Consider the following 22,724-nt stretch of genomic DNA (forward strand, 5'->3'; position numbering starts at 1 on the left):
CTGAGCAATACTCGAGAAGGGCTAATTTAGAAATTCAAGGTGTCGTCAAAAATGAGAGCGAGTCGGTGGTTGACATAGTCTAAAAGATAGGAAATGCAATTAAAGAGCCAATTCAAGAAAGCGACATTGAAGCCTGTCATCGAGTACCGACACGAAAGGCAGATACGTCGAATATTGTGGCTCAGTTCCTGTCTCGAGCCAAACGTGATACAGTCCTCCAGAAAGCCAAAAAAATGAGGCTGACAAACACTGATGTTGGGCTGGAAAATTCTGCTCCTGTGTACGTCAATGAACACATTTGCCCGGCACAAAAGAAACTGCTTCCGCTTGCTGTAAAAAAAAGTATGAGCACCAGGGGAAGTCTGTTTAGTCACAAAATGGAAAGATATTCATGAAACAAAGTGACGGCTCTGATGTACCGATAACCAGCGAGAGGGACCTCATCAAGCTCTTCTCGCGGGAAAGCAGTCGTGCTGAGCCAACAGCAGGCGATAATCTTAGCTCACCTGGCAACTAAAATCTGCCGTCCTTCTGCTCTGTAATCGAAAAGAACTAAACCAAAATGACCTATCAGGAACTTGTCGTACCAAAACAGGTGAATCTAGAGCACCGCAACTGTGAAATTGCTTTGCACCTCAATGCGCGTTCAGTGGGCAACAAACAAGATGAAATTGTTCTGTTATTGAAACAGTTCTCTTTCGAATGCGGTTTTTATGCTCACTGAAACGTGGTATCAACCTGGCTGCAGGATGCTGGAGCTTCCCGGTTACGATCTCTTCTTCCTTAACAGACCTAACAAACGCGGCGGCGGTGCTGCTATACTCTTGCGTGCAAAAGGTGCCACATCCGGCCTAATCTTAGTGAAGTTACTGAAGATTATGAAGTGTTAACATTGGAAAATCGAAACCACCTGATTTCTGTAGTATACCGCCCCCCAAATGGCAATATGAAAAACTTTACGAATTATTTTCACCAGATTCTAGAATATGCATCATTAAATAAATGTTCGCTTTTCTGCAGTGGGGATTTTAATATTAATTTTCTTGACCACAACGCTACTGTACGCGATTTCAAAACGAGACTTCTTTCCTGTGGGTTTGTCAATTTAATAGAAACAGCAACACGTGTCACATGCACGACTGTGTCGGCACTTGATTTAATAGTTACGAATATTGAAACCAAGGTACTCTCTTGCGGTACAATTGCTTCTGATGTGAGTGATCACTGCCCGGTGTTTGTCGTCTTTCAAAATAAGCGTGCTCAATGGAACAATGTGAACGAGACCATTAGTGTACAGCGTATCACAGATGCCTCATTGGAAGCATTTAAGCATGATATCACGAACTTCGACTGGTCATGTGTGCTGCAAAAAACGGATGCTAGTGATGCGTACGACTTATTTCTTCACCATTTTCAACGTATTCATTTGAAGCACTTTCCGCTCGAAAAGTACACCCCTTCCAAAAAGATAAGAAAACCATGGATTACACGCGAACTGTTCAAAATTATAAAGGACAAAAATCGTTTGTATCAACTGTTCCTTCGAACACGTGTAGAAGATGCACTTCTTTTCTTTAAAAAGTTCAGAAACCGATTAAACTCGGAGCTACGAAAAGCAAAAAATTCATATTATCAGCAGCTTTTTTCGACCGTCAGTTAAAAAAGACCTGATATTGCTTGGAAAGTTTTAAACGATGTCCTAGGTCGCCGTGCCAATAACTATGTTGCAAAGAGTATGCTATTAAATGGCAAGGAAATAAAAGGAAGAGCACTCGCAGAATATTTCAACGAACATTTTCTCACTAACATTTCTTTATCTCAAGATCCTACAGACACTAATATCTCCGGTTACCCTAGTCAGGTTAGCGAGACTATATTTTTCGAGCCCACTGATGAAAATGAGATTTATAACGTTTACATGACAATGAATAACAGCAAAGCCTTAGATATCAATACCATGAAGATGAAACCACTGAAACATGTCTTACCTACAATTTGTCCCTTGCTTTCTCACATCTATAATCTTGCATGGAGTGCGGGGTTTTCCCCAAAGGAATGAAAACGGCCAAAGTATCTGTAATTTATAAAGGGGGCGACTTAAATGTACCAGCAAATTATAGGCCCATTTCAATACTACCTGTGTTTTCCAAGGGACTGGAAAAGGATTTTTTTTTATTCGAGAAGTGTGCCATGAGGCATAAGTTGAGAAAAGGAGGGGGGGGGGGGGGGAGGAATGCACGGGATTGAAAGTTAAAAAAAGGAGTGAAGAACCGTTGCGCCGAGGTAGTCGCAGAGGTTCTTAATGAAACGGTTGTCCATAGTCCAATTCAGGTAGTCACGTTCGCGGTTCCACCGCAGGCCCACCTCCCTGAGGAGCCGTTTTCTGATAGCAGCCGTCGCTGGGCACGTCCACAACAAGTTCCGCACATCACAAATGTCCGGTGCAGCGCTACAGTGAGGGCACCTGTCAGGTGCTGGCAGATCTTTGGCACGCCACCGATGACGGGCAGATGGTGTCAGAGCCGCCCCTGCCCGAATCCGGCGCACGGATACCTCCTCCTGCCGAGTAAGACTACGGGGGAGAGGGTGCGAACACAGAGGAATTAGAGCGCGTGTTCGCTGGCGCAGAACTTCGGAATCGAAAACATGGGACAGGAACGGATCGGGGGGAAGAGGGGAAGGTGGCGGATCGTCTGATGTATGAAGATGAGTCATAGCATCCGCTTGAATGTTATGTGACTCCTGGGCATGGCCGCGAATTCAGTGTATGCGCACAGGACATGGATACTTTGCGCAGAGCACATGAATTGATTGTGAAATCTGGAACGTTCCTCGAACAGCCTTAAGCTGTTTAAGGGCGGCGCGGGAGTCGGTGTAAATATGAACTCTATTGAATGTTGGAACGAGCGGAAGGAAAGCAATGGCATTATAAATGGCTTGAAGTTCCAATGCCAGGGAGTGCACGTATCCGCAGTATACGTCGCGCAAGAGTTGAGATGCGGATGAGATGGACTATACACAGCAGTAACTCCCCTCTCTGCAGAATGTGATGCATCCGTGTATAATAGGCGCCCTTCAGCCAGATACGCTGCTGATACCGACGAGGAAACAGTGGGGCGATTTTCAGTGAGCTGGCAATAGGACCACGGTGGAAGTGTCTTTAAACGATGAAGTTTGAGAGACTGTTTTCGAGCTCTATTTGCCACCCGTTGGTCGATGATTTCACTGAGTGTATTTAGTTGGGCGAACTCCTGTAGAACAGGTATGGGTGTTGAACGAGGCAGATATGTTATGACGCGCATAGCCTCACGATTGATAGCTTGAAGGGAGTCCCACTGTCTGCGGGTGAGACGTTGAAATTGTGCCTGATATGCTATCCGTGGCTGAAGGATAGAGTGCACAAGCTGGCGGGCCGTATGAGCACGTGCGCCACCAGAGCGCATAGCTATGCGACTAATCAGACCTAGAGTAGCGTGAACCAATTTACGGGTGGCTGTCAGCCACGGGGTGCCAGTCCCAGATGTATGGAGGAGAGGACCAAGAATACGAACAGTTTCTATCTGAGGAATCTGAGAATTATGTACCGTAAAATTTAAAGAGGGAGCTTTCCGTAAGCCGGCTTTATTTCCAATTCGAATGAAACATGATTTAGTAGGAGAGAGTGTTAGATCCAGAGGTGGGAGGCGAGATGTCAATACATCCAGCGCGTGTTGAAGGACCGACTGATGAATAGACGCATCTGGATGACAGCACCACAAGGTTATATCATCGGCATAACGCAAGCACGCAGACAGAAGGAATGGACTGTAGGGCTCGAACAAGAGGAATTAAAGCCACATTAAATAATGTGGGGGCGAGAACGGAGCCCTGCGGCACTCCTCTATTGGAATTGAAGTTACCAAAGGGCTTTCCGTGGACACGCACGCTGAAGGTTCGATTTGCTAAATAGGCGTGAATGGAGAGGAGGAACCGGTGAGGGAGACCAAGAGTTTGAAGGGAGGCAAGAATGGCAGAGTGAAGGATGTTATCATATGCCTTTGTTATGTCTGTAGCGATTACGGTTCGTACAAGGTGACTCTGCGGAGAGTGGTCAAGCACGTCAGCAGCCAAAGTAGCAAGGCCGTCCTTCGTTCCAATTTGTGGGCGGAAAACAATTTGGGAATCTGGGTAACAATCATGAGATTCCAGCCACCACTACAAGCGTGTGGCTAGAATGTTTTCATAAAGCTTGCAGATGGTAGGCCTAAGTGAAATTGGACGAAGGGCCGAGAGAGATACTGGAGGCTGACCTAACTTGGGTATTGGAACCACAATAGAATGCTTCCAGTTTCCCGGCATGACGCCAGAAAGCCACACTTCGTTAAAAGTGTCAAGTAGGGTTTGCAAAGCCCTCCCTTCCAAGGTACGGAATAAAGAGTTAGGTATGCCGTCGTGCCCGGGAGTTTTAAACGCTCAATGGAGGCCAGCAGCTCTGCCATGGTGAGGTCAGAAGTAATACCATCGGGGGGCTCTGTTACCGATAAGTCAGGTGGAGACGTAGCGGTGCAGTCATGGTTTGGAAAAAATTGACGGGCTGCTTGTTGTGCAAATGTGTCCTCATCCACATTTAGCGCGAGGCGAATGCTCTCTGTGTAATCTGCAACCTGAGAAGGGGGCTACATGGCGTGAAACACTCTCCAAAGATGTCGATTGCCCTTCGTAGAGGGCAGGCGGGCACACCATGCAGCCCAGCGTTGCCTGCCTAGCCGCTTTGCATAGCGCCGCGCCCGTGCGGTAGCGCGGTGAAGAGTAGGAAGAGCCGATGGGTCATCGGGGTGACGAGTAGCGTAAAGATCTACCTGGCGGCGAAGAGCCCACAGATTCAAGAGATGTATGTCCGGGTTTGGCTCGTCTTCATTTACAGTAGTGGTAATAGTGTGAGTAGCGAGAACAGCAGAGTAGACAATGCTGAAGAGGGGTTGAATGTAGATAAATGATTGTCTACGCGTACAGAGTCCCATGATGTTATTCGTACAGTGTGGCGTATTTTCCGTGGACGCGTAGGCGTGAGGGAGATAAAAATAGGGCTGTGATCGCTACCCCAAGTATCAGAATCAACAGCCCAACGAGGGTTACCGGGGCCTAACCACCAAGTCAAATCAGGTGAATACGGGCCACCTCGTGGGCGGGTAGAAGTATTCGGATGGTTTAAAAGTTGAAAGGAATGATCCGAAAACCTCCCTTGGATGTGTGCACTCCTTGAGGAATCCGATGGGTAACCCCACGCAGTATGTGCGCCGTTGAAGTCACCACCAACTAGAATAGGGATACCCGAGTTGGTAGAACGTAGAAAACGAACCCCTCCCAGATTGGGAGATGCGGAGCCAGGACGACTATAAAAAGAAACTAGGACAAGGGGTGTGCGTGTAGGTTTTACGAGAAGGGCGACAACCTCTTGACGTGTGTTGCGCCACCGTCAAAGGTCGAGCGGCGTGTGCTGAACTGAACTGTGAATATAAATTGCAGATTTACCTGGGCTGAGGGAGGAGGCGCTGCAACGGCGATCAGGGATAGAGGGTGAATGGTATGCGCAGAAACCTGAAAGGCGTGGGAGTGCATTATGCTTTTGCAGTAGGAACGCCCATGCTCTCAGCTTTCCGTTGCGAAGGCGGATGTTCACTTCAGAGGCCTTATTAGCGAATCCTCGACAGTTCCACTGCACCACCACCGATGATGATGCGCTATCCATGACGAGGCCGAAGAGCTCACACGATGAGGGATGTCACCTGCTTCATCAGCGCTAATATCTTATTCACTGTCGGGGTAGTCACGGCTAACAGGTGGTCGGCACCTGATTATGGGCCAGTGCTTACCCTAGGTGATTCCTCTAATGATTGCTCCCGAGTTATTAGAATTCTTCTAGAGGATTGAGAACGACGCTGTTCCCGGCGCTGGGTGAGTTCGTCTAGTCGGCGGCGAGCCTCCGCGATTGCATTGTCTAAAGCTGTGTCTTCATCTGTGGTATCCGCATGTGATGGATGCACTGGACGTTTTGGCGTACCATTTGATCCGGGAAGGTGAGCCGCTTGTGCATATGTACGCTGGTGAGGAGACGTATGGTGAGCAGCGGGCTCAGATAAAAGAAGTTCAGGGAAGTCGTTGTCGTCACATGCGAAAGCTGCAAAGTGATTACTTGTAGGAACATCCATTTTTGCAGACGACTTGTGAAACTTCTTCGCTTGCTTCTTCTTTGGACAAGCGGGGGAGCGAATGTCATGGTCCGGCGATTTGCACAAGGCACAATGAACTGTTGGTTCATTCATGTCGGCCACAGCTGCTGGATTAGGGCAGGTATTTTGCATATGTCCTTCTTTGTGGCAGTGATAACAAAAAATACGACGAGGTCGGAAGGGCTGTGGTTTGACTATCGCACCGTAGTAGGTAAGGTACTTCGGGAGAGTCAACGGGCCTTGCAGGATGAGCAGGTATAGGCCATGCACCCATAGGCCATGCTTGCAGTACAACATGAGTTGAGCAGCGAATATTAGCGCGCACCTCCTCGGGAGGGCTCGTGCTGTTGACATGATAAACCATGCAGCGGAGTGCGTCAGGACCAGATGCAAAATATATTTGCACCGGGACATGCTTGCTGTCATCCAGGGGGATCCGCGTAACTGCGCAAAGTTTCTGGGCGTCCATCAAGGTAGACAAGTTTACGACAAACCCGCAGTAGTTCGAAGAGCCAAGAGCATGGTCAACTGTGGCTTGAACATTCCGGGCAGGGATAGCAGTCATATCAAAGTTCTATGTAGGCTTGATGGTAACGCGGAACGAGTTCGCAGCAGGCGGAAGAGAGCCTTGACACACGGGTGGCATCTGCGGAGGAGGCTCAGACGCTGGTGACGGCCCTTGGTGGGAATACTGAATTGGCGCGACGGGAACAGTTTCTTGAAGGAGTGCCACGGGCACGGAGGCGGTGGAGCAGTCCATGTCACAGGCCAAAGTTGTAGCATCGGAAGACGGCGCAGGCTGGAGGCCCAGAGGCACTGACGATTGCGTGGACTTGGAGGCTGCGTCAGGTGGCAACACAGCGGGCATCCACATAGCTGTCGTCGACAACGCAGAATCCATGCAGAAGCGTAGCGCAGCCTCGCTCGGCAGTGCCGAGCTAAGCCTAGCTTGCCCCTGAGGGTTCCGGTTGGGTTTTCTCACTTGAGAATGCGCCCACCTTGCCGGGAATTTCTCCGCAGGGGCGTCGTCAGCATTCGGTCTCACGGAGGGCACTGTCCGACGCACGCCACACGCGAGAAGACAGCGAAAAGCGAAAACACAGACCTAGAAGCAGACACGTAGGCACCCACTAGGTCTTCGTCTTCGTCTTCCCGAGATATACCGGAGAAGGCTATTTCCTCAAGAATGACTAAGTTTTTTGACAAACATAGGGTAATAACTGAGTCACAATTTGGTTTCAGAACTGGTCAATCCACAGAAACAGCCTTACTAACAATGAAAAAAATTATTTTGAATAATATTAATGAGAACTTGTATACGATGTGCCTATTTCTTGATTTCTGTAAGGCGTTTGATTGCTTAAATCATTGGACTCTAGCTAACAAACTTCAAATGTACGGCATCCGTGGTAAACCACTCAGTTTGCTTAAAAGCTACCTCCAAAACAGAAGTCATTCGGTCTCAGTAGATAAAGAACTTTCTTCCCTTTTGACTATCAGTTGTGGTGTCCCACAAGGGAGCATACTGGGACCGCTTTTCTTAAATGCATACATGAATGATATTTTTAGCATAGATCCTTCCATTGATTTTGTGATATACGCAGATGATAGTACAATACTTATTTCAGGCCCTAACCTTAACGATTTTGTTGTAAAATGTAGTGATATACTCAATACATTATCTAGGTGGTCAATGATGAATAAATTAAAGATAAACCCTAAAAAGTCCAAGGCTCTGATATTTCGCGCAAGAAACAAACCGACAACACCGAATTGCATGCTATACTTAAAAAAAAAACAAATAGAAATTGTTGAAGAGCACAAAATCCTTGGAGTCTATTTTTCGTGTCATTTAAACTGGGATGGCCACGTCGAACACCTTTGCAAAAAACTCTCGTCAGTCTGCGGAGCCCTTTCGCGATGCCGTGAAACTTTAGATTTAAAATGTAAATTAAAAATTTATTATGCATTATTTTTCTCTCACCTCAACTACTGTAGCTTAGCATGGGCCACAATGACTGAAAATAACATAAATAAGCTTCTGGTATTGCCAAAGAAAATTGTTCGAATATTCGCTGATATAGATATCATGGCTACTACGGAATACGCCTTCCAAGCTCATAACATTGTCCGCTTTGATCTTTTTGTATAATTTTAAGTTAATGCAAAAAATGTATTTTTTCACGGCATCTATCGTCAGTTTTTACTCTACCTTAGCATATTTAGACACGCATGGTGCTAACATACATACAAGAAGTACGAGTTCATGGAAGACACCCCGCTTTCGCACCGACTGTAAATTACAAATGTTGTCTTATAATCTGCCCCATGTTTTAAACACTTATCAACATACAACAAGATATACTAAAGCTGAGCTGCGGAAATATTTTGTTCAAATACCATTCTATGCCTCCACTTGTTGTTTGTTGAAATTTTCGCTTTCGCACCGACTATAAATTACAAATGTTGTCTTATAATCTGCCCCATGTTTTAAACACTTATCAACATACAAGGGGATATACAAAAACTGAGCTGCGGAAATATTTTGTTCAAATACCATTCTATGCATCCACTGTTGAATATTTTTCTTGAGTGTTAATGTTTTCAATTTTTTTCAACATATGTATGGCCATTTTAGTTTTCTAACTTTTTTTTAACATTATTCGAGTCAGTGTATATATGTGTCGAGTGTTTTTCTTGAAATAATATACTACTGTATGTGTGACGAGTTTTGAAAATTTCTTGTACCGTTCGTGTGCTACTGCTTGTAGGGGTTTCCTGGACCCAGTCAAGCTGCCCATGCAGCTTTTAGCCAGGAAACCCTCCAGTTGAAACTGGAAATAAACTTATCTGTAAATCTATCTGTATATCCGCATTATAAACATTAACTCTCATAGTTTAGTAAATAAGACGGACCATGCTCGAAATAACACTATTACACCATGATCCGCACGTTACAGTGATTACTGCGACAGGGCTTCACAGTGATGTGAATGATGAGGACGTTTTTCTTCCTTCTTATACTGTATTTAGAAAAGATAGGGAATCTAGAGGTGGTGGAGTAGATGTATTAATTAAGAAATAAATTAAAGCTGTTTTGCAAGATGACGTACATGATATTAAATGCCTATGTGTGAAACTCCTGTTGGGGACGAAATTTATATGCTCTTTATGAGCCTCCTAGTTCTAAAATCGGCTAGTTAACTAAACTAGAAATCATTAGTCACAGTACCAAAACGATAGAATTTAATTGATGGGCGACTTCAACTTGCCAGGTGTGGATTGGGAACTTCATGAGGGTCTCGGTGCTTGCACAAAGCAAGCCAGCGTATTGTTTAAAATAATGATTACCCACAACTGGACACAAATAGTTCTGGAACTAACCCGTAAAGTCGGTTCCATGAATTCCTTGTTAGATTTGTTGTTCATTCCTCGCGACATTACGAATTTTGCGGCTTCTGTGGAACAAGGCCTTCATAATCTCCACTTGGTTAGTGCTTTATTTCCTCTAGTGCGGCAAACAAAAAAAGAAACACTCATCGCCACGTTACTTTAAAAATTAATTGCGCGCCAATGGCGCATCTGTCATTGAACATTTGGAAACCTGCCTTGTTGATTTCGATGATAACTCTATCTGCGCACTCTGGGACAGTTTTAAACAAAATCTGCTTGTATTGTATCAAAGCTTTTGTACCAAGCAGGCACAAAAAGAAGCGAAATAAACACCATGAATGACACGCAATATAATTCAAATGAGGCGAAGGGTAAAACGGCACAAGAAGAAACGCGCAGATCCTGTCTTACGTGATTCAAAAGATTATTTCTTCAACACATCCCTTCAAAACTTTATAAAAACCAAGCCAAGTAAGTTTTGGAATTATATTACTGAAAAAGGAAAGCAGTCACACAAATTTTGGTTAACATCACTACGGTATATGATCCGAAGGCTAATGCTCAGCATTCTAATAGTTATTTTCAAAGTGTATTTTCTGCCCCGAGCACATGTACCGAATACAGACGAGTGTATTATCCCACCAAAGTGAATTTTATTTCTTACCATGGTGTCTTTTTTATGTTAAAGAACCTGAAAACCAAAACGTCCTGTGGCCCTGACCACATCCCAAACGCATTTCTGCTACGCTATACGGAAACTCTGGCTAAATTCCTTCTGGTAATTTTTCGCCCTTCAATGTCAATAGGCAAAATACCTGATGACTGGAGGACAGCCGGAAATGTTCCCGTTTATAAAAAAGGAGCCCGTCCTCTTTTGCAGAGCTACCATCCCGTATCATTGACGTCCTCGTGCTTTAAACTATTAGAACATATAGTTGCTCACTGTATGAACGAATATTTAGAAAAAATCTCATGCGAACTAGCTTCCAGCACAGGTACCGAAAAGAGTTCTGGACGGTAACACAGCTAATTACAGAATTACAGTAATAAGTTTATTTGATTCCTGCATAGATAATAAAGGCCAAATCGATACAGTATATTTTGGGGTTTCTAGCAAGGCATTTGACAGAGTTCCTCATGATCAACTAATTTTTAAGATGAAATAAATTGGCATTCCTGATATTTCAGTAACATGGATTTTTGTAATATTGAGTTCGTTGAATCGGTGGACAACGTTCGGGCTCTCTTCCAGTTTCATCCGGCGTTTCCCAAGGAAGTGTTTGGGCCCTCTGCTTTTCCTTTTGCATGTCAATGATGTCGTTCATTTTGTTAACCCGCCAGTGCATACTCGATTGTTGGCTGACGATTGCATTCTATACAGATAAGTTAAAAATAAGGAAGATCACAGTGACCTGGACAATGCTTTGAACAACGTTTTCAACTGGTGCGACCAATGGGGCATAACTCCGAATGCTGATAAAAGTGCTTATATGCCGATAACCCAAAAAGCTATACAGCATAGCTACACATATAAATTAGGCTTTCTCTCTCTTCAACGAGTATTCAACTACAAATACCTAGGAGTAACCATAAGTAGCAATCTATCGTGGAACTTGCACATAAACAATATCTGCTCTGCTGCATTTCGAAAATTGTACTGCTCAAGACATAAACAAAAAAATGCCTCTTCTAACATTAAGCTACTTTCTTATTCTTCAATATTCAGACCCAAACTTGAATCTGCTTACATAGTGTGGGACCTGCATGCTAAATCTGATGTAAAAAATCTGGAAAGAACACAGCGAAGAGCTGTCAGGTTTATTTTTTAATAAATGTGCAAGGACTGATTCCCCAACCACTTTAAATGAGATTAATAAAATTGAGCCACGTGAACATCGGAGAAGAAAGCCTAGGTTAGAATTTATCTCTCTCTTATTGCATAACAAACTTGGTTTGGATTACTTATCATACATAACGCCGGCACCAACCACACAAACTCGTCAACACCATCCCAGTTCTCTAACACCTATACTCGCTAGAACTGTCTTTTACAACTTTTCGTTCCTTCGACGCACAATAACAGATTGGATTCCGCTAACTAAACCGTTAATTGTACAATGAGTTTTAACTGATTATTGTTATATTGTGTTGTTTTTTCAAGTGTTGCGTTTTTTATGGTTTGATTTACTTCTTCGCCCACCCCTCTTGGACTCAGTGTCCGCAGTATTTTGTAAAAAACTAAATAAATAAACATGTGCCAACAATCCAAGCTTTACTAAGTATTTAAGTAACCCATGGGAATTAGATTTCCGTAGACTTAGTGATATCAAGCACGAACTGGAAAATCCCACACAAGTTAGAATACGCGTGCGTTGTTGGGACGTGCCTGCTGTATCTAACATTCAACCGGTTGACAGGATTCAGCTCAAGGCAATTCGTTCCTTCTTTTCGCAATACCCTTCCACGCACTCAACAACTGCAATAATGAGAGAACACAGGATCCAATCATTAAAAGTAAAAAGAATAATTCTCTGATTAAAACTTTTTTCTTCTCAACCTTAATGGGTGGTCAATTTGCCTAGATCCCTCTGTTCAGCCATTTTCCGCGATACGCTCGACGAGACATCGCCCATCCGATTCACTAGCGCCATTCACTACCAGAACTGACGAATTTGATTATTTCTGCTTCTATCGCACTGTAACTGGCTCGAATGCTTTGCCAGTGGAAACATTACGTAACATAGTCTCCATTAAAAAAATATAATTGTTGTCATGGAACTTATTGGCTTTGTGCTTTTGTTCTTCTATTGATGCTTTTTTATTTGTACTGCATTGTATTTCCCCTCCTACAGGGGACCATAAGAGCCTGAAAGTATTCTGTAAATAAATAAAAAGAAATAGTCGTTACTTAAGGAGCAGTCTAGCCCCAGAAGTGCCGTGAATCAATGCCCGCGCCTCAGCTATCGACACTATGTTAGAAGGATGCGCAAATTTATCTCTATATTTATCGGTTGAATTATCCACATGAGTTATTCTTAGACATAGCGCGTAGCACTAGCCAGCACCGCATGAACGGGGCAAGTTTTTAACTTCAGTGTTTGATAAGACCACGATGTTCGCAGCCTTTATTACTCTTTCGCAAGGCTGTATCACTTCCCGCAACCATTGGTAGCTCATTTAGCGAGGAAACGCGAAACGCGCTATTAGCAGAAGGCATTCATGCAATTCGCCGTTCTGTGGCTGATTGGAAGTCAGCCTTAGTTTTTCTTAGAGCCGAATCGGCGCGACAGTTAAGAAAACGCACGGCGTGTTCGATAAAGTGCATGCTGCGTTGTGACTGCGTAGAGAAGGGAAACGCTCAGAACGCATCCTTTTTATGAAAAAAGAAGAGAGAGACTGTTTAGATCAACATGCCGACCGGGCTGCGTATTTTTGGCGCCTGGACAGGAATGCGCCGCGAGAGAGAAAGCACTGAAGCGAGGAGGAGAGGACGCTGCCTGGTTGGCTGCGCGATTCTCGCGGTCGGCTGTTACATGCAGTGGGCAGCATCCCCTTTTCCCCCCGCCTCCCGCCTTTCCTTTTCTCCACATTACCGCCCATAAAAGAAGTTTTGAGTCCACCGCGGCTGCTTTGGATTTTTTTATACGGGTAGCGTGTTCCATCCGTGAATTATGGCGGCATCATCGCTGCCGTTCGAATGCGAGTTGGGCAGTGACAATTGCGTCGAGAACGTGAGTTGTTTTCGTGTGGCTCTGAACACCGACGGAGACGCGTACGAGTGGCTCACCAGCTACGGCGTAGTGACGAGGACCACGTGGATCGTTGACTGGGAAGTTTCAAAGCCTAAAAGGTCTGGGGAATTTTGCATTTTATTCACCCATGAACTTGATGTATTACTCTAAAGAGCGGTCGTCTATTCATAATTGTTTCGCAAATGTGGACTGTGACAGACTTCAATTTTCAGTTTTTTTGCTAGGCTGGCTTCACCGCATGACAGAAAAGTAGTGCAGATAATTACGCAATATTTACATTATTGTTACCAGTGTTTTTCTAATGTAAAATAGACTAAAGCGAAAAGATGAGCGTTATTCTGAGAAGTGAAATCATTTGCATTTCTTTTAGAATTGTGGACTGTGACAGATTCCAATTATCAGTTTTGTAAGGCTGGCTTCACCGCACGGCAGCAATGTCTGACAGAGCATTGCGCAATATTTACATTATTGTTACTAGTGACTCTCTAATGTAAAATATTCTTACGCAAAATTATGAGCGTCATTCTAAGAAAAATGATTTGCATTTGTTTTTTACTAGGGTCGCATTCCACAAGAAGTGGAAATGCCAGCACTCGAACAGGAATAAGATTACTGGCCAAACGGCCACCAACTGTCCAGCCTTTGTGGACATCAAAATAAAAAAAAGACATTACTTGGGACACAATGAAGCGGGACCCATTCCTGAAGAGGGCTACGCCGTTGCGTGCCATTGTAAAGGTCAGCGATGACCATAATCATGCGCTAGACTGTGCTGATGCCTTACGTCTCCTGCGCACCACAGCTGACACTCGAGCTGTGTTCCATAGCTATTTTCTTGATGGCCTCACACCAGCACAGGCCATAGCTATGCACCAGCAGAAGCTATAAGGTGAAGATGACGCCGCCGAGAAGCTTGCCAGTGGTGACGTGAATCCAAGCGCAGGCACTGTTTATTACTGGTTCCGGTGGTGGCGGGATCATCATTATGGCAGCGCAGTGGACCCTGTCAGCAAACTTTCAGAGAAAGCGTCATGCTATCTTGACAAGGGTAAGCTGCAATATATCTGAGCAGTGTAGTTTCTTTTCTTTGAAATTCCTGCGACTTTTTGAAAGGACTGAACTGCAAAGGCGTTGTTTTGGGTGTTTCACTGTTTGCATTTGCACATATTTGTGTGATTATTTTTATTTTTGTGGTCTAGGTATTTCATAAATATTTACGTTTTGCTTCACCAGAATTATCACCAAATGTTGTAGCACATCATGCTGCCAACAGGGGTAACCTCTCGGCTAGCAGTAGTTTTTCTTTCCTCTTAGAGGGACCACCTGAGGCTTTAGGGTATATTCATTCAAGCCACAATGGCCCCCTTTTTGGTGAAAATAGAGCAGGATGAAAAGCCATATGCATGTCTAAATCAGCTTACAGCAACCTTCTCTGGTCTGCATTGCTAAAGCTGTGTGGTTTACAACAAAAATCCTATCCATGATGAATACTTCCTGCATTGTGAAACAGTGAGTATGCTACAGTGTCTACTTTTCATTATCTGTAATATCGAGATTTAATATCCATACATGCCAACATTACTCTGCCCAGTGATACATTTGCCTCACCCTAAGCCCGAAGCATAGCATTACAGACATGGGCATGCAGGTGCAACCTACCTGGACCTCATCGGCAGCATGTGGTTGTCTTTCCTTGCGCGTTCTGTCACGTTATGTTACGCAGTTATTCTACATCAAAAAACATTACGCTGTCACTAATTTCTCAATACAGTTTACAACATTAAAAGAATAACTACAACAGTATTTCTCTATGCTTTCCTGGACTTTATTGATCGTTTCTTGTGTACATATTAATGAACCAATCATTTCCCTTCTCTTGCTTGCTAAAAAGCATAAAGAAAGTATCTAGTTAGGCACTCTTGATGCCATAAACAGGCATAAAAAGGTTCAACGTGCGAAGTGCACGCTAGCAGAGGTGCACTTGATAGTAGTAGTGCCATAGCTCGGTTGGCCGAGCACCATCTGCAACACGTGGAGGTCTTTGATTCAGATTCCATTGTAGGCATGTAGCTGCCTTTTCTCCTACGTTGTGTTGAATTATCTAACATCTAACAAATGATTCTGCTGCTCCTAATTTGATGAATAAGAACATGAAACTTATTTTTTGAAATTTTCGATTTGCTTTGACTGCTGGCCACTTTTAAATGTATATCTTAACAAGCCCCTTATTTACCTTTGCTTCTCTGCTTAATGCCGCTATAAGTAGGAGTCCTATATTGCTTTTTGCAGGGGCCGATGTGAGAACCACAAGGTCAGAGGATGGTGCCTGCTGGGCAGTTCTTGTGGTGACGCAGGTCATGAAAAGGACGCAAGGACTGAGTGCTGCTAAGGAAATAATATTTGTATACTCTACAGCCTCATGTGATGAGTCACAAAGCAGTCTCACGGTGGTACTTACAGCAACTGCAGTTGGCGCAATGCCTCCTGCTGTACTACTACATAGTTCTCAGAGCAGCGAGAGCTACAAAGCTGCATTTGGTCTGCTGAATCTGAGCTACCCAACCTGCTTTGGTGGCATTCATGTAAGTAAAGAATAATACTCAGGACATTCATGAGGCAACAAATTTTAATTACAGCAGTGGCCCATCACATGCATTTTGTTTACGCCTTCTTCTGTTGTATTCACATAGGGGCATCTTTGGTAAAAGGGTGGGGGGGGCAGAATGACATTTGCCTGCTTTTGTTCCCGGTGGCCACATGTTAAAGCTGTCATTTACCCATGTGCATAATTAATAGAATAATTCATAAAATAATCTTACTTCAGACGGCACAACAAAAGTTAAAGCATCAAGGTCATGTCCATATCAATAGAGTGGTATGTGAAAGTTCAAGAATAAAAATGTTGATATTTATTCATTATCATTTCTGCTGCGATATTTGGCCGCTTGATTTATGGCTCGATAGGAGAGGATAAAAGCACATACAAACATTAGTGTCTCTTAGTTGTCAGTGTTGCTCAGTTTCAAAAATGCCGATTCATTACACCATTCAAAGCCCAATTACTTGTCAGTGTTTTTGCCGCACACAAGATGAATGGCTGTTTGCTCCCCAGTCAAGGACAAAAGGAATAGTGTCTTAAGCATAAGCTATGACCACTAAACTTCATGCTCTTTCTGCTGGCATAATGAAATATTAGCACCACATTTTCATGCCACCTTTTTAAAAGTTTCACCAATAAAAATGGATAAGAAATCTTACTTTTCCAGTTTACCGCTGTGCTAATATTTTAGTCATATAGTTTAATAAAATCATGAGAACGGGCCTCTGGGCAGTCAAATTCAATTTTTACAGAAAGTCTCTGTGTCCTTTGCGCCTCAAAATTTGCAACACAAAAGCCTAAAATGAAAAGCAATGTAGAGACTTCATACTATTTATAATGAATAATAAAGTCGTTTACTTACAGCAACAAAGGTGCAAAATATTGCTTCTTATATTCTGCAGGCACCGCAAGCATTTATGACGGATAATTCGGCAGCTGAGAAAGCTGCTTTGCAAGCAACATGGCCCGAAGGCAAGCAGCTCCTTTGCAACTTTCATGCGGCTCAAGCCGAGTGGCGCTGGCTACATGCATCACGTGACACCAGGAGGGATGACAAGCGAGATTTGATGACTACATTTCAGAAGGTGAGCGCAATTGAAGCATGCATTACTTTTAGTTCTGTCAATTTCTTCTAGAACATGTTCCTGTCAGATATTGCATTGCATCTGCTAAGAGAGTACAAAATAATTGGTCAGTGATGAGTGACGCAAAATGCCGGCTGTTTGAATTCTTACAATAAAACAACATGAACTATGTCAGACTTATAATGTCCAGTTACGAGTATTAAAAGAATGTGCATGAATGGCTCAGAGAACCCAGTGAAGGTACTTCGGTGGGTGCCTTCAAAGCAACACATGACTGCATCATGGGAGCTTCAAAGAGCACACGTTCGTGCCAATGATCCCTCTGAAACAGTATGAAATAGTTGCACATTTTATCTGCAAAACTGTAGGGTGTTAGGCTTCTGGAACACTACACATGGCAAGTTTTTCTTTCCCTTCTACACAGATATTTGTTAAAAACCCAGGAAAGAAACATTTCTATGGTCTGTGCAAGTGGATTGCAACGCAATATAAACATGATGTCAATCACAGAGTGCAGTTAAAAGAATTCGACTCATACTTTTTTGGTTTGCTAAGGCATAGAGAGATGATGAAATTGTAGAATTGATCGCTATCAACTCTGAAGGCAAGGCAAGTTCTTAAATGTTTGGCATTGGCATTGTGGTTCATGATATCAAAGATGAAATTAAGCACTCTATTGTGCTGAAATCAGTGACAGATCTGCAGCAGAAGTAGTATAGCATCTATTCTTGGCATGGGGGCGTGGTTTAAAAGCATAAGAATGAAGCAGGTTTTCTAGGGCACTGGGCCGGTGTCTCATTTCTTTGTGCCCCTAGAGGCAAATCATGATTTCATTAAATTAAATGAGCATGCTTTCGCAATCATGTGCGCCTGAATGATTGTGACTGCCGCGAAAACATGCTGTAGATGTAGTGAATATTGTGGATTTTTTTTCATGCACCAAAGGAGCGGTACCAAAGAACCCTTTTCTTAGCCACGTGCCCTCCTTGCACATATCACTATGATGTGAAATTATTATAAAGTATTTTCAGTTGTTACCACCACTCTCTGTTCATACTTCATTGAGGAGGGCTACAACTGTCAGTAGCTACCATACCAACAAACAAACCTAGCTGCCCCAATGCAGTTTTATAATAGAGGAAACTGGTATAATATATCCAAGTAATGAAACGGTTGCACTGAAGATATGATGGCTTCCATGTGATAGTTGCATAAACAAGTTTTAAATTTCTACTTTACAAGGGTAATCCATCAAATCCCTACTACATTTAGGATAGGCAGAGCTCGTTAACAATGGCAGTGCGGTAACAAATGGATTATTTGAGCACAGTACCACATAAACTAAAATATGTAACAAGAAGGTAGCAAACATTCTGCGACTTTTTCATCGTCCTGCCAAAAGTTTGGGCTGGGAGGTCTGGCCTATAATTAAGGCTGACTTGTCAAGCATTGTGTTCTGTTATGTAGTCATAAAATAATGATTATCTGCATTCATTACAAATGCAAGCTTGCATGCCTATTTAGTTCACCGTCACAGCTTACAAGAAGCATTGCGGAGAGGAGGGAAAAGAATGCATAAAATTAATCAAATGTCACAAAGACGCATAGATGAGAAGAAAAATGTAAATCGTGGTACTGGATCTCCTGAAGTGGCACATGGACTACAAGGGGCACTGCAGTGGAGGCCTCCACGTTATTTCATACTGCCTGGGAGTTCTTTGATGTGCACTGACATCACATAGCACATGGGTATTTTTGTATTTCACTTCCATTGAAACAGTCACTGCGGCTATGATCAAGCCTGCGAGCTTACGTTTGACAGCCAAAGCCACTGGGTTGGCAAGAGAAGAGGCAAGTCAAAAACATCGAGTATAATACAAGGCGTGCTGCAAGTAGAATTAAATGAAATCAATAACTACATGCTCTTCAAACCACCAGAGCAATAAAATCAGACGCAACACGTTGAACACAACACCCATCATAAATTCAGTGCATACTGAAATGAATAATAGCTAGTGTGTCCGGAGATAGTGGCTTATGTGCCTGGCAAGCAGTTCCAAGTACGCAATGTCTCTGGCAGAAATAACTGTATACGTGTTATTAATTAAATAGGTACATCAAGTTTGTGAGGATGATGAACATTACATGAATGCAAGTGACATGAGCGATCAGGGGTACGTTTAGGTGGTTTTAATAGAGTGAGAAATCTTTTGAAAAGATCGATATTAAGAAAAACGTGAGAAAAACGCACATAGTGACATACCATGTTTAGAGTTTGTTGCATATTTGTAATGTGTCTGCTATGCTGCTAATTACACACATTAAAGTAATTGATTCTGTGTGTTCACTCCAGCTTTAGTTAGTGAAAATCTGCTTGCGTAGCTTTTAGAAAGAGGATTCTAAACAGGGTTGGACACAGTATATACTATAGCTGTCATTGTTTTGAGCGACGTTGATGTGAGCAATTGTGTTGTTAATAGCGAGCATACGGTGCTATGTTATGTAGTTAACATAAGTTTTTCAGCAAAGGTTATTAGTAGCATAGGTATTAAATTATTTACATTCTAGAATGGGGCCATGCAGGCTTTTGTTAATATAAAATTGTCATGCGGTTGTGGCAAGAAGGAGAAAGGTAAAAGAAAGCTTTGGCGGAAAACATGTGATTAGGCAAACTTGTGCCCACAAATAAATAATGAATCAATAGCTATAATGGCAACAAGTGTGTGCAACATGGATTGAAAATACCTGCTGTTCTCAGTCGTGTGCAGTTTGAAGGTAACAGTGAGGTTTGGATGTAAAGTGCCCAAAACACCCACACAATCTTAGACATTGTAAAAAATGCAACGTACGATCATTAACATATCAGATAGTCAAGCCACATCTCCTATAGCATAAAAGGGGGCAAACAAACTCAGAATATGAGAATGGAAACACCACTTTGGTGAAATATTTGGGACAAGGTGATAGTTCGTGGAAAATTGTCATTGCTACGTGTTTAGCAGCCCGATATTGAGTAGCGTCAGAAATGATAGTTACCTTGCAACATCACAAGCATAAGTCGCAGATGACACAGGGACAGATCACTCAATATAAATTTTTATGCACAAATAGTGCCATTAGAGGAGGCAAATATTGATGTGCATTCAACATGTTTTATAATCTCCTTTGTAGATTATGTATGCATCAACTGCTAATGATCTGAATACTGCCATAGCGGAAATGAAGGCCAAGTCTCATAAGGGCTACGTAGCACGTGTTCTTGGCTTCCTGGAGCGCAAGGCAGAATAGGTGCTTCTGTACCGCTCTGGAATGCTCACAAGGGGCCACAACACCAATAATTTCGCTGAAGCATCCATACGGGTTCTTAAGGATGTGGTTCTGGGCAGGCATAAAGCGTTTAATGTTGTCGCTCTTGTGGACCTTATCACAAGCTTATGGGAAGGTCACCTGCAGAAGTGGGTGCTAAAGCATGCTTACAACCGCGTACCAAGCCACAAGCTCCTATATGACAAACTCCTCGAAAGGATGCCTGAAAATGCTGCAGCAAGCATCCGCACCCTTGGCAGCAATCTGTTAGAAGTTCCCAGCTACAAAGTGGATGGCAAAATCTATGAAGTGTGGCAGGATGTCGGCACTTGCACCTGCCGAGCTGGCCAGCAGGGGGCGTTCTGCAAGCACCAGGCACTCGTTCACAGCATCTATGGGGGAGGATTCCCGAATGCTCCAATACTTAGAACTCAAGACCGCCACCAGCTCGCATGGCTTGCCCTAGGTGACAAGTGTCAAAATCCTGCCTTTTTCCGCGACTTCCGTGAGTCTGCATGGGACCAGCCAGGGAGTGGCTCAGGCGAGCCAGGCAATGAACCTGTCCAGCCACAGCCACAGGCCTTGGTGCAAGATGCTACAAGCTTGCCCCAAGACACAATGGAAGTTGAGGAGCAGCTTGCTGTTGCAGGGCCAAGTTCCAATCATCAATGCCGTGAGGTCTGGGGCACATTCTTTTTTTTTGTGCATTACAATATATGAGTTTCAAGTCTGGCTGCATGGCAGTTCCCTAAAGCAGTATGCAGGGTTCTCATTTAAAAGGAGCTGAAACCTCTCCCTGTCCTGCTCAAAACTGTAACTGGACTCGCAGTCACCAACCCTCTCACTACGCTACTACACCAGTTTCAGCAATGAACAGAGCTTTCAAAGGCAGCATTGGTCACAGAGTAGAAGTGTAATGTGGAACTTTCCCCGTAACCAAAGTGCATAGCTGTTTCAGTATTTCTTGCTTCTTATTGGAAGTTTTCTGTGGTACTGTGCCTCACAGGCATGTTGAATAATTCAGCGAGTCCAAAAAACTGTTTATTTGTAAAAGTGATCGACAAACAGCTTACTTCTTTGTGTTTGCGCATTAAACATTTATGTACTTGATGTATGTAATATAACTTTCATGACATGAGCATAGTTAGTAGTGCCAAGTATATGAGGATGCAGGTTTATTGCAAGATATGCTCCAGCTTATCATCCTTCCTACGCTCTCACTTGATGCAGTGCATTGATGTTCTACTTTTCCACAATCCATCATGTTGGCACCTTGCAAACTTCCACAGTGCAATTTGGTTTGTAAATTATAGTGCCCATATCGGAATAACCTAGACACATGGCCATTATAACCAAGGGCAGCTGTAAACAATAAGATGAAAGGACAAAAAGTACAGAAAAGTGAGTGGGGTGCTAGAGGTACATTGCAAAAGTCATTACAGTTGGTACTTTAGTGCCTCACTTCACAGATCTCAGCTATTTTGGTTTTTTCACAGGATGCAGCTGAGGTACTCAAGAACATCACAGAGGAGCTGTGGCGGCAATACAGTTTGGCTGCAGATAACCCATTTTATCTCACCCTGCTCCAAAGAGACCTGGCACTGTTGAAGAGAGCGCGCACAGAGCCTCAAGTAGTTGCGATGCATCTTGCTTCAACAGCAGCAAAAGCAAGTTCACTGAGGCGCGGCCGCATCATCAAGGTGCAACCAACTGGACTAGCAAGGCGCCGTCCAGGTGTCACACGAGGCGCAGCCACAGTTCATGCCGGTCGGCCTTTGAAAACAGCTGGCAGCAGGAAAACAAAAAGCCTTCACAGCTTGCATCTGAGTGTCAAGGATGCGGTTCCTCATGCAAAATCGCATGGAACTGGACATTGAACAAAAGGGTGCTCTTGTGCAACAGCCACTTGAATTGGGTTTGTTGGGCTAGCTGTGGTGTAAATCACAAAGAAAACAGCACGAAATGTGGGTACAAAAGAGGAACAAACACGACAGGACCAGCGCCAACTTACAACTGAATTTTATTTTGCGTAAAACCTGCCTTTTTGTAAGCCAACACGCCGTAACAACCGTGACAAAAGAGACCCCGACAAATGGTGAACTCCAGTTCTTCGACCTTAGTATACGGTTCCTTAAGATGACTTGTGTTGGATGTATAGTCCACATTCAAAAAAAGGTTTACTCCTTTTTTAACAGTGCTCATTCGAAGCTCTTGAAACGGCGATTGTTTCGAACTCCTTACAAGCGGCTTTGAACAAATCATGCCCCCATATGACCTCGTCAAGATTCAGCGCTCAAGTTCAGCAGTTAAAAGGAGCAGGGTACCCTTCTTGTGTGGTTTCTTATGTGTGTGAAGCCATTCTGCAGAAGTTGAAGCAAGG

The 22,724-nt window shown here is 43.6% G+C and overlaps 1 pseudogene; it reads left to right on the forward strand.

Annotated features, from left to right (window-relative positions):
• Positions 1-13,273: 13,273 nt before the first annotated feature.
• Positions 13,274-21,851, forward strand: LOC144105193 (uncharacterized; annotated as a pseudogene).
• The last annotated feature ends 873 nt before the right edge of the window (positions 21,852-22,724 follow it).

This window comes from Amblyomma americanum, chromosome 9, assembly GCF_052857255.1.
Source record: "Amblyomma americanum isolate KBUSLIRL-KWMA chromosome 9, ASM5285725v1, whole genome shotgun sequence".
NCBI lineage: Eukaryota > Metazoa > Arthropoda > Arachnida > Ixodida > Ixodidae > Amblyomma > Amblyomma americanum.